The sequence below is a fragment of the Hydra vulgaris genome, chromosome 03 (genome assembly GCF_038396675.1).
Source record: "Hydra vulgaris chromosome 03, alternate assembly HydraT2T_AEP".
NCBI classification, from domain to species: Eukaryota; Metazoa; Cnidaria; class Hydrozoa; order Anthoathecata; family Hydridae; genus Hydra; species Hydra vulgaris.
Genome location: NC_088922.1, coordinates 9,860,019 through 9,865,983, shown reverse-complemented (window position 1 = coordinate 9,865,983; position 5,965 = coordinate 9,860,019).

Sequence of the window (5,965 nt, the reverse complement as noted above, 5' to 3'; positions counted from 1 at the left end):
ATAGTATTTTATTTAGTATATATTTTGAAGTATATTTTTTTAAGGAAAGTATTTTGTCGAAAAAGATATGGGATATTAATGATGAAAATACATAAATACAAAATACATTTAAAAAAATAGATATGATCGTTGCTTTAGATAACAAACCATTTAGTATTAATAAAAATGATTGATTTATTGGTTTAATGCCTTATTTACTGCTTTGGTACCGTCAACGGGGGTGACTATGGACGCTTTTTAAACATTTTTGCATCATATATAAAACTGTTTGCCTAATCGCTACCTTTTTTTAACAAATCGTTTTACTATCTAATATACTCTATAATAAACTGATATCCAGAAATGCCATAATTACAAAATTAGATAACCTAAATTGTTTGAAAATCTTACTAAAAAAATTCGTTTTAAATATAAACAATTATATGAACTTACACTAAACTAATACTGAAACTAGAGCCAAAATTAACGTTGAAACGAAAATCCCAAAAAACTTCAATAACAAATATTAATATAAAAAATATATAAATCAAAAATAATTTTATTTATGCCTAATCATATATTTATGTGTGCAAAATCTAGCATTTATCAATTATTTTTTATCTTACATTTTATTATATGTGAATCCAATATAAAATGAACTACCATTATATTTTGTGAAACTAGAAACATGTAAAAACAAAAATACAAAAAATATTACTAGTACAAGCGGTTTCTTGATGACAAGACCATCTGGTCTTCTGCAAGTTTCCCGCGTTCTTTTAATAATAATGATACCCTGCAGTTATATTCTTTGTATTCTATAAAGTTGTGAGATTTTATTTTTTCTCTTACCATCATATATTTTATAAAAATTGTAAATTTTTATCAGTTATATATATAGAATCACAATATTGTAAAGATAAAAGAACAAAAAAAAAAAAAAAAAAAAAAAATCTAGCTTCCTGGAAAGGTTTTAGGCCTGATTAAGACTATATAGTAAACACATAAATTTGCTACGAGCATATTCCTATTTTAATAACGTGTTTAGAGTGAACTGCCAAATCGAGGTGACTTCGAACTCTTTATAATGTTTTTATTTCTAAGATTGTGGATAGATTAACACATTATTAGGTGGGGGGGGGGGGGCGGATCAAACAGATAACAAAAAGTGTATTTTAGTATGTACTAGATCTTTTACTTCTATTTGGTTTAATAAACTATATAGTTTAAAACCTAGATTTCCTACACATTGATGTTCTGTTTTCAACATAAAACAGAACATCAACCATCACAATCTTCTAAGTTCTTATGGCTTACACATGTTGCATATTACGTGAATTTTTTCAATATAAAGCTCATATTATTCATCTTTTTATAAATTAGGCCACATCACTGGAGATAAGATTTGCTGCATTTTTCGCATTGAATCCACACGTCATTGCTTAGCTCTACCTATTATTTGTACCAATCACAGTACCAATCACTACCTTTGCTGTTTAGCTTCATGGCATTAACTCATCTAAACAATGGATTCTTTTTCCTGGTTCCATCTTTAGACCACGTGTTTTTTGTTTTGCAGGTTAGTTTGTGCTTAAGCCTATATTGATCTTAGCAATATCTATAATGAATTCGTTAAAAACCATTACGTTGTCTTTTATTTTTTCCTGGAAAACATTTTATCGCTTCAGCTTTGTTAATAGGTTAGAACCCTGTTGAAATCGAAATTCAGAAATTAAAATTTGTAGCCACAAACTGTTATTTAATTTGTTTAAAAGCGTAGGTATGTGTTCTTTTAGAATAGCTTTGAAATAACTCTCTCTTCTCCATTTTGAAAGAATACTCCTCCACGAATACTTTAATCCTCTAAATACAGCAAAACACAGTGGTTGGCAGAGTTGGGTTACATTTTGGGGCATTGTCATAAACTTGATTTCAAAATTTTAAGAGAAAAATGAGAACCAAGATTATCACTAATCAGCAATGTTGTTCCAATTTTTAAAATAGCAACAAGGCAAGAGTACCTCCATAAAACAGCTGGTAAATTTTCTTTAATTAAACTACTCATTAGGGGTGATATCGTATACAGTTCTAGGTGGTCCACCTTAAGTCAACCTTGGTAAAGATTCTTTGCTTTAAAAACAATCACGGGTGGAAAAAATTACTCAAAGTTAAGTGATACGAATGTTCTTATTTTTTCAACACTGTGCTAATGGTCACAACAAACAATAACAGATTTGGACCCTGGATTATCTATTATTTTGGTCTCATCATAAATGAAGATATTTTCTGGAGGTATATCCTTCAACTCTTGGTATAAGTTAATAAAATGGCTGTTAAGGACTTCTTTGTTTACTAAAGCCCTCCTATACTTTGGATTGTCAGGAACCTTTTTGATCAAACGATGTCTTTTGTGAAATACTGAACCCAATCTACACCAGGCATATTATTTTTAAATTGAGAGTCAGTTATCATTTTTTATCACAATAATATTTAACTAAAAGTTGAATTCCAAAGAACCAAGAGTAGCTCTCCAGTCTACCATATAAGCTATTATTTGAACAAATAAACTTTCTGTTGAACTATCAAATCTGGTTTGTCCACCATGCTTTTTTTTAGAACTTGATCTCCAAGTTTTTGCAATATGGCTTGATAAGTCTCATAACTGCCAGAACTTCGCAACTTTTGTTGTTTATATTGGATAGAAAAGAGCCGAAAAAGAAAAATGTTTTGCGCAGCCTAAAACTAGCTACTAAATATTAATATTAAGTTCGCTGGATTAACTATATTCTAGGTTGGGGTGATTAATTTAAATTAAATCACCCCAACCTAGAATAAATTGCTACAAAGCTAAAATATGCACAAGTGAACACAAACATAAGGTACTTCACCAAAAAAACACACCATTAGGAGCATCGGAAGGTGTACTTTTAGGCCTTATTAAAAAGTGGTAATAATTTTTATGGTCAAAATTTAAAAAGGTATGCTTAATACTTTAACGCCACGTACTATAGACTCAATACATTTTACAGTACCCATGAGCATTAAAACATTCGATATTATATGCTATTTAATCATGCATGTCGTAAAAGTTTATATTTTTATTAAACATTTTAGTAAACAAAAGAAACTTGGGTTTGTAAATTTACCAACTTTTTCATTTACCGGTAATTTGATAAATGAAAATTGAAGTAGCGGTATTTTGGTAAAATAACGGTGAATGTATTAATAACTATAGATTAATACAAATATGAAGATGTAATACCATTTTTATTAAATAGCATTTTTTTAAAAGTAACTTCGTAAAAAGTTTAAATTATCCAATGTCTTGTCTCCTAACCGAGATATAATTAAAAAAAAAGGAAAAATTAGACCCCTAAAATATACGAAAGTATATTTGAATATACCCCCACGTATATTTCCTTGTCGGAAGTACTCTAATTCATTACTTCTCTCAGATCTTTATTGTTACTTTCTTCTAAAATATTTATTCCTTGATTCTTGTCAGTTTGTTTTTTAATTTTTTCCTTAATAAAAAATCACCATTTGGTTTAGCAGTAATAAGGTTGTTATTCAAATCTGAATCCGATTTATGATTTAAGGGTCTCGCATTGCTATTGCCAGATTCCTTTCTACAATGTCAACAATACTTTTAACAATTGCGACTTTACTGCTGATATTAAAAATATCGTAATTATAATTAACAGAAAGTACCACATTAGGGTCTATTTTACAGTGTAAAACATCTGAAAACATCGTTTTTTTCTCTTTAATAAAACTTCTTAATTTTTTTTTTTAATGAAATGCTTTAAAAAAGTGTTTTGGTTAGTTAATTCATCTCGCATAAATTTTAGTGTTAGATAAGCTACGTATGAATTAACCTTTTCAGTGCAGATTGTGTAAACGGCCAACTTAATAGGTTGCAAGCTTGACATTATTTTTGAAAGTAATTTCACTTCGCTTTCTTTAAAATTTATGTCCATTTTTACAACAGCATCTTTAAGTTTTAACAATCTTTCCAGCCATGCCTAATAAAATACTCCATCTAGTTTTACAATCTAAAGTTAGAGAAAGTTCTTTTCCGACAGTTTTTTAAAAGTATTTTTGCAGTAGTTAATCATTCTTGGTTAGTAATTTTCTAAAAACTCTTACAACTTTCCAAATTTTTGTTACTAAAAAAATTACTTTGCGTTTTGTAGAACAAAATGGGTAGTCTTGTGATCTTCCAACCATCATATAATCTTATAGTCGCAAGACTACCCATCTAAACTTACGTCAGTTAATCTTTATTATTATTATTCATCAGTTCATTTTTATTATAATGTCTTTTTAACAACTTTAAAGGTTTTTTTAATATCATCTTTACTTCTTACAGTCGCAAGTCGCAAGACCTATCTTTACTTACGTCAGTTCATTTTTATAGTCTTTTTAACGGGTTTTTTTAATAGTCTTTTTACCGGTTCGCACTCACGAACGACATGTTCCGCGTTTTGGAGGCAGTTGTTCTTCTCAAACTCTCTTTGTAGACACTTCATAATTTATTTTCAAAATTGCTTATTCTTCTTCAAGGTTTCAATCAGTGTAATTTTTTTCTTTAGTAAATAGTCAGCGAGAAGAATACTTGTATAATAATAGTCTGTGGTTAAATTTCTATTAGAATTTTCAATTAGTTCAATTAATCGTTTCACAATATCAAAAGGAGCGTTTGTAAACTTTATTACCAGCACATCCGTTCACATATAACTCAGTGTAGAGCAAATGTTGTGTTACAAAAGCAAATAATGCATACCTATGCAACTTATAAACATTGTTCTAGGGATAGATACTGATTATTTTTAAAAATGCACGTGTACAAACATTTTATTAAAAAAACTAAAATTTTGCCGTAAATTTTACGTCAGCGCGCCCCCTTGAAGGTTAACCTAACTCTTAGTACAATACATCATAGAACTATTATATGCAAAAATATATTTAAAAAAACACTATATAAACTGCTTCTTTGGAACACAGAAAAAGAAATAATTTGATGTGCTTCAATAATGGGGCAGATAGCTAAACATACAGTGTACATACCTTTAGAACATCTAATTGTAAATGTATAGAACATGTGTTATACTAGTTAAGTACATAGCCTAGTTATAAAAAATGAACATAAAAGTTCATTTTTTTAATGTTTGTTTCTAATTTCTAATGCTTTTATCATAAAGCGCCGCCATATAAGAATTGACATTATTAAGTAGGTTCTCCATTTCAAAAGAGTTACAAACTTGGAGCCCCTGGATTAAGAGTACAATGCTCTAACTACTATGCTACGGCTGCTAAAGTGACTAAATTATTATTATGTAAAACATGGTACATAAATACATAAAAATGTAGGTATTTTGTTGTATTATCGTTGAATGTAAATTGGAACAGTATTTAGGACGGAGGAAGTATAATTATATAAACTGCTTACCTTAACACCAGATTTACCCAGATGATACAACTCATTACATTCAATTGCAAAGAGTTTCGTTTTTCTTCGAAAGTTAAATTTATCACCTTTACATATAGCTGTCTTTAGATATATACAATTTTTTTTTAAAAATATAAACGTCGCATAGTGGAGTTTATGTATTGCAAAACCGCTCAAAATTACTTTATGGATTTTTTTTTCAATTTATAATTTTGAAACACAGTATTTTATTAAAATTAATTGTTAGATTAAAAAAAAAGATTATATCAAAGAGTAATTTATTATTCAGAAAAAAACTTATCAGTTATTCACTTCTAAAATCTTCATACTGAGATCATTATACTGACTGCCTCTTTTGAAAAAGACAACGTCGTTTTGATCTAAAACTACTTAGCTATGGGTCTGAACTCAATAGCAGTCTATTTAAAACGTCTGTATTGCAATCGATGCAAGAAAACTTTCTACTAAAATTTTATCTGTACTGCCAAAAGTGTTTGTTTCGGAATTCAGCTGCCTCCTCAGATAACTAGCCGA